The 11,816-nt window shown below is 37.9% G+C and overlaps 1 long non-coding RNA gene across 2 annotated transcripts in view; it reads left to right on the forward strand.

Moving 5' to 3' along the window:
• The window catches only part of LOC146474291 (uncharacterized), a 31,418-nt gene extending 20,775 nt beyond the window's left edge, over positions 1 to 10,643 (forward strand). For both annotated transcript variants that reach the window (XR_014866192.1, XR_014866194.1), the window contains 2 exons: positions 8,680 to 8,861; positions 9,201 to 10,643. This is a non-coding gene — a long non-coding RNA (uncharacterized LOC146474291). The remainder of the gene's footprint in view (positions 1 to 8,679; positions 8,862 to 9,200) is intronic.
• The last annotated feature ends 1,173 nt before the right edge of the window (positions 10,644 to 11,816 follow it).

The raw sequence follows: 11,816 nt of genomic DNA on the forward strand, positions 1-11,816 counted from the left end.
GTGGTAACCCTATGATGAACTAGCATCCCATCCAGGGAGGAGTAGCAATACTCCTAGTACTCCTAGTTGCTTCATGCTACATAAACCGGGCTAAGCTCCGGCCGTGTGGGCCACTTGGGCGTGTAGTGCGACTTTACCTACCTTTAACTGTGACACAAAACACTCACATATTGTAGGCAAACTCCTTCTTGTATTTGTGGTTTCCTTCTAGAGGTCTTCATTGTATATCTCAAATTTCTGGCAACTGCACAGTTTTGGGTTTTTTTCTATGTTTTGGCAACTGATCTACTGATTTTTCTAGTTTGAGAAAAGCTTTTGGTGCACTTATGAGAGGGGGCATGTAAACAAATGAGGCCTTAAACAGCAAAGTAAACACATGGCAATCCTGAAAACTGAACTAACTGTACTTCTAATGCATAATTACTTAGTTGTTCCAATGCCTTGTTTGCAAGGCAGTCGTTGGCATTATCAAGGTGAAAGATCTAATTGACACTAATTATTAATTTGATACCTGAATCTATATTGCCCCTGTTCAACATTTCTGTGCATACATCACTGTATCTTTTATCCCAAACATAAACAATGCAATTCTCCTGACTCAACACTATTGTATTTCATGTTACCTCTGAAAATTTGGCGGTTTTGCGTGGTTGGCAATCGACAAAAAGGCGTCCTGTTTTTCTTCCAAGGACCTCCATATTCACAAGTTAAAAAGGAGATTAACTCCTTTATGGGGTCTATCGTTTTAATTTTAATCCCTGTGACAGATTTTGTTCAGTATAAGGCCAGTATAAAACTCTCTGTTCCTGTATAAAGGGCATTCATTCAGTTCTCACAGGCCAATTTCTACATTAAACACTGCATACTAAATAACTGGAAAAGTTTTACTGCCTGAGGAAAGGGATGTTTAAAAAAAGGACCTAAACCCAGAGTTGGGTAGAATGGCCCACAGCATTCACAACTCTTGTTGTGATGTATGGACTCGTCCAAAGCGGGAATAGATGCACAATGAGAAATATTCTCTATTCTTTAACATCACAAACCACAGACAGTAAAAGGCCCTCTGGTCCTGCAAACAGTGGTCAGACATTTGGTATGCTATATGATACAACTCTTGGGAAAAAACACTCACATATTGTAGGCAAACGCCTTCTTGTATTTGAGGTTTCCCTCTGGAGATCTTCATTGTACGTCTTAAATTTCTGGCAACTTGTCTTCTAGTATTTCTATTTTCTGGCAACTGTTCTCCTAATTTTTCTAGTTTGAGAAAAGCCTGTGGTGCACTTATGAGTTGAGGCATGTAAACAAATGAGGCCTTAAACAGGAATGTAAACACATGACAATGCTGAAAACTGAACTAACTGTTCTTGTAATGCATAATATTAGGTTTACAATGCACTTTCACTTAGTTGTTCCAATGCCTTGTTTACAGGGCAGACATTGCCATTATCAAAGTGAAAGATCTGATTGACAACTAATTTGATACCTGAATCTATATTGCTTCTGTTCGACATTTCTGCGCATACATCGCTATATCTTTTATCCCAAAGATCAAAAATGTAATTCTCCTGTCTCGTCACTAGAAGGTTTTCTATGACAAATTTAGGTCCTAACTTGTGTTCAAGAATGTTACATATGTTGGGCCCCATTCGTGAAATAAAGCCCTTGTTACAAACTTTGGAAGAACCACCCTCCATCTTTCATAATTATATCCACAACAGCTTGAATACCTTTTGTATTGCAAAATTTGAACCTCTCATTATTCAGGCTCTCCTTCTGCCTTAGATTGATTGTACTCCATTCGAAAATGGTCTTCTCCAGGGCACACAACCCATTCTGCCAGTAAGGGATGCCATATGGAAATGTTTACAGGTGTTCAAATTGATCGCATTCAAAGTTGATCTGTTATTAATATGATTATTTTAGTGTGACCCTATCATATCTCTAAAATCCAATGGGAATTGGTGGAGAATTTTTATTGCAAATGCTGATGCCCTCTGAAGATGGAAGGACTGGCCAGGCCATAGATGACAGACCGTGAAGTGAGTTCATGTAATCTCTAGCAGATGCTTAAATATTGAGGACTGACATGACACCTTATGTTGAGGATTTAACATCATGGTGTGGTTTAGCCGATTGGTAATAGCTAGAAACGGTGTACAGAACGTCACTGGTTTGATTCCCATTAGAAACCCAGACTTTTGTGGCTACTGTCTTTGCGCAAAATAGACACAATGTCATCATATGTATCATATCATGCATTTAAGTATGTAGTGTGGCCAGTCATAACTTTTGGGGATCAGAAAACTAAGATATTGCTTTTCTCTTGGTTTAACATGACCGATATGAACATATTGGTTTTATTATAAAATTAAGCACCAGGAGAATGTCTAAATTGTCGAGACATTTATTTTTTTACTTTTACGATAATTAAGATATGTCTCTGTTGAACCCAGAGTGGAGAGACATTCCAGAGGAATGACAAACCACTGAAAATACATTTTGGGACGGGATAAACAGTCTAAATTCTGCTCAAAACTTGAAACCAAACGTTGGACTTCAAATGGATTTTTACAAGACTTGGGAAAAGACTACAGTATGGTAATTTTTGGGGTTTCAATTGTTGATATCTTTTTTAACGGCATTGGATGTGATCTGATCATTTTTGAGCCAAAATTTTTTAAAATCTGTAATCTGCCTCACAAAACAATCTGAGCGATCACTTTGAACAGAGACAAAGGATTTGCAAAAATTAAACTTGTGTTGCCATGCAAGCAATTAAATCCCAAGTTGTTTTTACTTCTGAAAGCATAGCTATTGATTATTTGAATAAAATTTTTTTAATTATTCTTTTCTTATTCATATTTGTGTTTGGGAAAGTGACGCTTCAACATTGACAATTTCCATACTTTTAGGACTGAAGTTGTTCTAGATTTTCTTGATTAGTTTTATATTTTTAGATTGCTCATTGTATTTTCTTGAGATGCAAAGATTCAATTCAAGTTCACCTAGTTCAGAAATCTGGGATAAACATCAGGAGCAAGTGAATGTATAGTTTTGATTTCTGAGAATTTTTTTGTCCAAAATGGCTTAAAAGATGCCTCCAAACGTCAAGCACTATAGACAAAATGGGGATTGAGGCTCCAGAGACAGGTGGAAAGACCGCCAGGAGGAGAGAATCACGCTCACAGCCCAAAAAGAATGAAAGCTGCAACATGGCCGACCTTATAGAAGAGATGAATCAAAACTTGACCTGGTTCTTACTCGGATGGCAGAAATTGACAAAATTAAAGAGAAGCAAAAGCAGTTGGAGAGAGTTAATGTTGACCTGGAAAAAAAGCCTTGAGTTTGCTCACAGGTCCATCAAAGCTTTGTCTGAATGAGATGATGCTCAAGCCAAGACGATTTCTTGAGTACTCAACAATGTCTTACTGTAGTAACAGTAATAAGCAGTAATGTGATGCAATGTTTTTAATAAGTGTTGTTAAGCATTTTTGTACTGCAATAAAAAATGAAATAAATAAATAACAAATCTAGTTTGCAAGTTACTTTTGCAAGTCACAGTTGTTGCAATTTCTTTTTATCACTAATTTTCTTACCATATTTTGAATTTCTGTAAGTTATCAACCGCCCATGGCAAAAAAAAAATATTTGTTTCATATAATAACCAAGACATTTGAACACATTTTATGTAAGCCAGTATCACATTGACCGACCTTTTAAACCACACACACACAAATTGTTATCCTTTTAAGTTGTGTAATCCAAAAGGATTTCACTGACAATATTTTCAAAACTAGCCTTTATTCCAGGAGGAATTTCCGATCCCATATTACAGCATGTGAATCACTTCTTTTTTTCTTTTGTCTTTTTTTAATTCACTTCCTAAGAAAATACAATACAAGACTTATATAAGCTTTAAAATTAAATAGAAAGTAAAAAGATGTTTGTTTAAATTTACAATACACAAAGTGCAGCTTCATTTAATTGGTAGGTTTTAGTTCTACGGCATTTAAAGATTAATTTGTAATTTTGAATTGTGTTTTTCTATGTCAAGTTTGCTTCTCAGAAGAGCAAGGAAGGTATCAAAGAAACAAGGGTCTTCTTCTCTCGAGGGAATGTAAATGTAATATTTTGCAATTATTAAACTGAGGTTCAGGCCAAGTTGCAGCACGATACTGTTAGTGAAGCCATAGATAATATTTTCTTCGTTGAGCTCGATAGAATCGTCCTTTTTCGTATTCCACCAATTTGTAAATTCTGTCCAAAAGCTTTTGACAAATTAACAAGATATAAATCAGTGGGTTAGTGGTTGTTCGCAAAGATAGCATTTATTTTTCTCTTTAATTTTATCTCTAAATAAAGTTGTGTCAGTTGGCAGAATATGGTGCCCGACTTTGTATTGAAAGATGGCGAGTTTAAGATCTTTAGTGACATTAAATGGAATATTGTAGATTTTTTGAATTGCATTAGCATCTAAGTTTGCTTGCCTCATCCTTCTTTCAGCAGTTGGAGGTTGAAATTTTTTGCCGATTAAACTCTGGGTCGCTATTGTGCAAGAAAGCTTATTTATTGATATCGTGTTGACAGTGTCTGGAACCGGAACAGAGGTTTCGTGGGTGTTTTTCAACATTCGAATCCAATCTCGGAGGATTGGGCTACACAATGAGAGATATTTCAGAAAGTTGGAAGATTTCAAAGAAAACTTGTTACTAAACACGTCAGGGGCAAGGGAATTGATTTGGTTGAAGATACAGTCGACTCCTGATAACTCGAACCTTCAAGGGAAATTGGAAAAGGTTTGAGTTATCGGGAGTTTGAGTTATCGGGGGTAAAATTATATAGAAAGGAGAAGAAAATTGGTTTGAGTTAGCGCAAGGTTCGAGTTATCGGGAGTCGACTGTGTCTTCAACTCTAGTGATTCCAGCATCGTGCCATTCTCTGCAATATACATGTAAAGCACTTCACTGCGATTTGTGATCCATTACACGTATTATGGGATTTACATCGATGACATAATTAGCAGAAATATTCCCTTACTTTTCTCATCACAACAATGTTCTAGCTTTTGTAGCCTGGCTGAAGTCACTTCCAATGTTCTTTGTCCAATTTTTTATCGAGCAGTTCTGCTTTCCTCATTTCATTCCATACGTTAGCACGCTACTCACCAATACAGATTACAAAATTGTCGACCAGTCACTCTGTCTTACCTACAGACTGAGATCGTGGCGCCAATCACCCAACTCAATGACATCATTATTTTGTGTGTCTATACTCTGATCACAAACTCTGCCACACCAATGAAAATATGAGTTTTACAGTGTTCATTACATAATTTAACATAGGTAACAAAAAGTTATACTTATAGAAAACATGAGAATAAACACTGAAAATGGCATTCTCAGGTTGTTTCACTGACTGGCTGTTATAATAATTGGTACATTATTGAAAATAGTATTAAATATATATTGAAATTGGTGACCACAGAGCACCATCAGCCTATGAAATTTGAGCTAGATCTTCAAAATGCTCATTGGTAATTCCCAGAAGAAGAACATATGTTCACCTAGCTATATCAATATGGCAAGAGAGGCAACTCCAGGTCTATAAAGCCTGCTTTAGTTGGGACGCCTCCCAACCTCCCCCACACCCCGTGCTGCCTGAAAGAATGAGTGATCTTGGGGTGCCAAGGGTAGCCACAGTATGCCACGTCCTACCTTGCTTCCCTACCCCACCCTACAGGCCGCAGGTTTCAAAGTACCCGAGTCTTTGACAAATCTCTCCTGACTTGGATCAATCCTAACTTAGAGTCCTGGTACAGTCCCTGAAATGGGAAATCAATTTGTGTCATGTGCATACAGAAAGCAAGGATTAGGATTAGTGCATGAACATGAACATAAGAGGTTAGGATGAGCATTACAAAAAGAGAAGGCCTAGGCATGTTTAAGTCGGCATTAGCGATAGCATGAGAACAAGATTATAGAAAGGTTTACAGTCGACTCCCAATAACTCAAACCCTCACTAACTCGAACCTAGCGCTAACTTGAACCAATTTTCCTTTCCCTTCAGATCAATTTCTATGTAATTTTACCCTCAATAACTCGAACTCCCGGTAACTCGAACCTATTTTCAATTTCCCTTGAAGGTTTGAGTTATCAGGCGTTGACTGTAGTATTATGGTGAAGGTTAGCACACAAATTGATCACTTCAGGAGCTGTACAACTTCTTAGAATGATATCAATATTGGATTTCTACATTGGATTTGAGAAACATTTACTCTTGCTCTGCTCAACAACACAACAACAACAATTTATAACATAAGCACAAACGTTTTTGTGTCACAGTCAGTAAACGAGAAGTGATCTCCAGTAGACTTTACGAACATTGTACAGATTGCTTGATACACAGGACAGAAGAAAAGGATTCTGTGAGGTTCCGGGTACTACTCAGTGTCTGTGTGACCTGCTCCAGGGTGGTACTGCCACTGAATGAGGAGAACAGCAAGTTCTTCATGTGTGATGTGATAATGAACTGTTCCATGACCAATGAATCCTTTTGTCCAACAGAGCTCTGGACAATCTTCCAGATCTTGATGCACTGCAGAAGGTGAGTAGTAAGATGAACAATGACTGAGTCAGAACTCCAGCAGTTCCAGACTGTGATGCTCAACATTAACATTAGTAACCATCCCCAGAGTGGTTAGACATTCACAACAGCACTTACTCGATTCTGTCACAGTCATCAGCAGCCTTTCCTGAGAGGAGAGTAGAAACTTCTAAAGGACTCCCCGAAAGGAGGACACTGAACTTTGCGACTGTTCTGGTCATTTCCATTTTGAAGTAAAGGATGGGGTTGTGGTTAGTGGGGATTACAATTCGGATGTTAATGTTAGAAGTTATGGTCAATATTATGGCTATTGTTAGGTTATTGGGTACCCATGGTTAGATCATCTTATCTAAAGGTTAATGGTCCTAACTGTAATCCTTACTAACTTCACTCCCACCCTCAACTGCAGAATGGAGAGGACTAGAATGGTCACAAAGTTCAGTGTTCTCCTTTCAGGATGTCCTCAAGAAGCCTCTTCTGTCCTCTCAGGAGAGGCTGTTGGTGACTATGACAGGATCAAGCAAGTGCTGATGTGAACGCCTCTCAACAGCACTGGGAATGGTAACTGATGCAAAATGTTCAGCATCAAAGTCTGGAACTGCTAGAGTCATGACTTGGTCATTGTTCAGCTGACTGCTCGCCTCCTGCAGTGCATCAATATGTGGAAGATTGACCAGAGCTTTGCTGGACAGGAGGATTCATGGGTAATGGAACAGCTCATCATCACAATCCATACAAGGAACTTACTGTTCTCTTCATCAGCTGGCAGCACGACTCGTGGAACAGATCACAAAGACAATGCGCAGTTACCAGATCCTCACAGAATCTTTTTGTCCAATCCTGTGTGACAGGCAATCTGTCTAGTGTTTGTGAAGTCTGCCAGAGATTGTTGAGTGGTGAAGAGTCGTTTCGTTGCTACAAGTGGAAGGAAGTGAAGCCAAGAAGGCTGGAGAGCATACTCATTGGGAAGCCAGCAGTTTAGAAAGTGTTGTTGTTAGCAGAGCTAAGATTATCAAGATGAGGTTAGCTAAAGGACTAGAACTGAAAGACATGCTTCTGACAGGCCAGAGAGTAACCTTTCTTTAAAATTAAGTGCATGGTACCCAAGCTTCAGACAGAAGACCAAAGCAGGCCAGAGGAAATATTTTTCAACTTTCCAATGAAAGAAATGTCAACAGTGATACCATCCCTTGGGACCCTTGGCCAGAACTGAGCCAAGCCAAAGAGAGGTTGGTCAGAGACTTGGGTGCTTCGAGACCTAAGGTCTGTGGGGAAGGGCAGAGAAGTGAGGAAGGACGTGGCACATTGCAGTTTCCCATGACAACCCAGGATCGCTCATTCTTCCAGGAGGCACGCCCATCCCCCACCCCTCCCCACCCAACTGAAGCAGGTTTCATAGATAATGGATTTGCCTTTGTAAGCCATTCATGCATTTGTTGCCATATTCTCAGAGAAGTGGACCCAGGCTACGTGTGGAGAAATTGGTGGCCTTTTAGCATATTTCTGTAGGAGCAGAGGGAGGAAATAAAGGGCTGGTGGCATAATATACTTCAGGTTCCAGAAAAATATTCGGCAACATTCAATTGGAGCTGGTTTGCTATGACAGTTGAAAGGATTAAGTCTTCCAAAAAAAGGATAATATTTGCACCTTCATTTGCCACCCATAAGGCTCTAATTCATATCTTAAAGCATAAGCATCTTTGGCAGAATTAACCCTTTATCAAGTAACCTTTCACAATCAAGTGTAGGTTTCCCTCTGTCATTTGGACTTTAGTCTAGAGTTTCCTAATTTTTTTCTTGTTGTTTCTTCCCCTTCCCCCTATAGAGAAGCCAATAACAAATGCATTATACAATAGCTGAGTGAACAAATGCTCCTCTTTCCTCCAACCTCCACATGGAAATCACCCATGAGCATCATGATGAAACAAATGTTCATATCAGATGCAATTATGCAAGTTGTGTAATGGTGCCTGGAAAATGCATTTCTTTGATTACCATTAAGCCGCCAGTAAGGGTCACAACCATTTACACCTATTGTAGCTGAATGTTCATTATAGAACCTTGATGTTGCAGGTGATAGTGTCTGTACACTGTACATGGTTGAATTTACCAACAAGGTTTGAAGTGTTAAGCTCAATCCAACATGCAGCTCCAAACTTCAAGAGAGCCCTGATAGGCAATCAGCTGGCCTTACAGTTCTTCACCTCTTACTTTTCAAAATGATATGAGGTCAGAAAAATGTACCAGTACCAGAGGTAAAACTTTAAGTTAGTAGCAACAAGAATAAATGAATAAATTTTCCAATCTTAAAATTTGCAATCATTCTTTCTTCACCAGCATCTTGCACTTTAACTTTTAACACTACTGATCCTAGTTGTATGCAGGATGCATGTGATCTATACATACATGATTTTCATCTGTCTATGTTAGTCAACAGAACGCATGCTGATTCTCACATGGGATATAATGAATAATAACTATTAATAATTGGACTAATTATGTAAAAATTATTTCCATGACTGATTGGGCACAAACGGCCTGGCTAGTACATTTTATAACCTGATACCAGTGCTTGTTGTTTTATCCTTTTCAAGGTTGCAGCCTAGGAAAACTGAAAGTTAGGAGCCCAAGCCACGTTGCTGGGAGCCAGAATTAACTTTACGACCTGATGCAAACACAATAATACATGCTAATAGAAAAAAATCTATGTCATAGGTGTGTTTACAGTGGAGTGGAGTGGTAGCTGCATTAAGTAAAGCAGCCATGAAGAAATTCGGAGCTTGTTTTGTTGATGATGTTTATACTGGAGGTTGAAGAGGAGTCTATTTAATCAAATTTAGTTAAAAAGCTATTTGTATTGTTATTTGAAGACCATGGAAGGTTCTGATCTTTGACAATGCCCCTCAATGATTTTCGTAAAAGGGTTTGGCAGGAATAAAAATTTGTAGGGATTAACAGCATGGAGATGACACTATAATCAAAGAAGAAGTTCCTGAAAGCCCATATACCTCTTGATTTTTATAAAGAAGCCTTGGAAGCTTGGCAAAAACTAGTTTACTCTACTCCTGAATCCCAAGAACAAATACTAGATGACATTATCTGGAAAAATAGGTTTATTAAATTTAATGGATCCTCAGTTTATTACAAGCAGTGGCATGAAGCTGGCATTACTAAAGTCAGCGATATTTTCAAAGGCGACTCTTTCTTAACCTTTAATGACTTTGTATCCACATTTCAGTTAAAGAATAACTTTCTGAAGTATTGTGGCCTTTGCCACACGATCACCCAAGAATTGATTAATTTATCAACGGGTAAAAGCGGACCTATAACGAGTTCCAACTAATGCCACTCTTTTCATGGATTCGCTTGCTCAAAAAGAACAATGCCACCTTTGTAATAAGAAATAAACATTAGAACACCTTTTCGTAACTTGCCCTTTTGTACAGAGTTTTTGGACTCATTTTCCCTCTGGTGGAAGCTAGGGAAAAACCCTAAATTCAATCACCTTATCAGAACAAGAAATAATATACGAGTTCACTAGAGATCTCTCTCATTGTCTTGGCTTGAACTTCCCTTTAATTATCGCCAAATATTACATCTATACTGCGTCAAGAAGAGAAGAAGAGTATATCTGGGAAGCCTATTGTGCTATATTAAAGAGTCACCTTGAAATTGAAAAAAACACAAATCACAAATAAGTCTTTGAGCCTTTTAATTGTATTTCAATTTTCTGTATTTTTGCTATATTGCTTTGCAAGGTTGCCAAGCGCCAGCAAGTAATTGTGTAATTTGTTGCTTAAGTTTGTCGTTTAAAAAGTGTTGTGACATCGTTAGTACCGTATTGTACGTATGTAAGTATTGTAAGTAATTAGTATCGTATTGCAAGTAATGATATAATTGTTAGTGTCGGAGTTAGCTGTATTGTAAGTTATGTACTAATGCAGTGTCATATGGTAATATAATTAATGAAATGTACTGTTCTGAAGTACTCAATAAAGTGTTCTTAAAAAAAATTAAAATAATAATCAAAGAAGTCACTGTGGGAGCATGTACTTGGCTGTCATTTTATTAGGCGTATTTGACCATGCATGTTAGTTCAGTCTTTGATGACAGGTAAACTATAAAAGACTCGCTGAGAGTCCAAGGCATCACTTTGTATTTGCGATAAATGTGATGTAGTTCAACCGAAATACTCACGCAAAGGATGAATAAAAAAAATAAAACATAACATCGCTGAACATGTCAAGTTTTGTAACCATGAAGTACATTTCAGATGATGACGAATTTTGATGAAAAGCGAGCTTTGTGTGAACAATTTTCCACCCAAATACCCTTATTTCCTGGGCTTTCTGTGACAGACATTTCAGCTTTTTTACTGGTGACACGATCTGGATGCATCATTGCATTGAAACACACACCTGTGAAATCCAACACAATCATTTTTGCTAAACTACACGATTATATGTAAAAAAAAAGAGCATTAAAGTACGAAAGTGGAGCAACTGCTTTCCATTTTGCTTTGTTGACAATCTGTCAAGTTGTCCATTTGGTATCATTGAATATCTTTCTTTTCGTTTAAGTTTGCGCACAAATCCGTTCCGAAAACGTTCAATATCTTTTAGTGTGGGTCTACCACGAATGGCATGTGTATTTGTATGTGGAATTAGCATACTAGACGACATTTCTTGTCACTTTAGCTCAGTCACGCTTCTAAGCAAAAAAGCAATGCAATATTGACTCGCTTGAGCGTCAACAACCATCGTTTAGGCACCAATGAGATGCCTCTTCCAACCAAAAGGTAAACAAACAAATGATGTCTTGATTGTTATTACTCCAGAAATCATGCTTTAATCGCATTTTGTCTCACAAATTCAACTTACTTCAATGTTGTATTTTAGGTGTCCCTCACTGCAATGTGACTAGCTTAAATTCATGAAAACAAGCAAAGGCTTCCGTTTCATTCCGTATTTGACTGCTACATGCTTGCTCGCTGTTTTTAGAGGGCAAACATGAGATTCGCTGTTTTGTTTTCTACAAAAAAATTGGTACATGGAGAAGAATAGTGCGAAATAATTATCACCTTTGATGCTAACGAAACACGTCTGATAAACTGAAAACAGCAAATGAAGTATAAACATAGTCATGTGGTCATCTCAACTTAAACTTTGTCACATTCACAATCTATCAACAGATACTATAACTTGCCCAGA

This window comes from Pavona decussata, unplaced genomic scaffold, assembly GCF_977016875.1.
Source record: "Pavona decussata unplaced genomic scaffold, jaPavDecu1.1 SCAFFOLD_90, whole genome shotgun sequence".
Taxonomy (NCBI): Eukaryota; Metazoa; Cnidaria; class Anthozoa; order Scleractinia; family Agariciidae; genus Pavona; species Pavona decussata.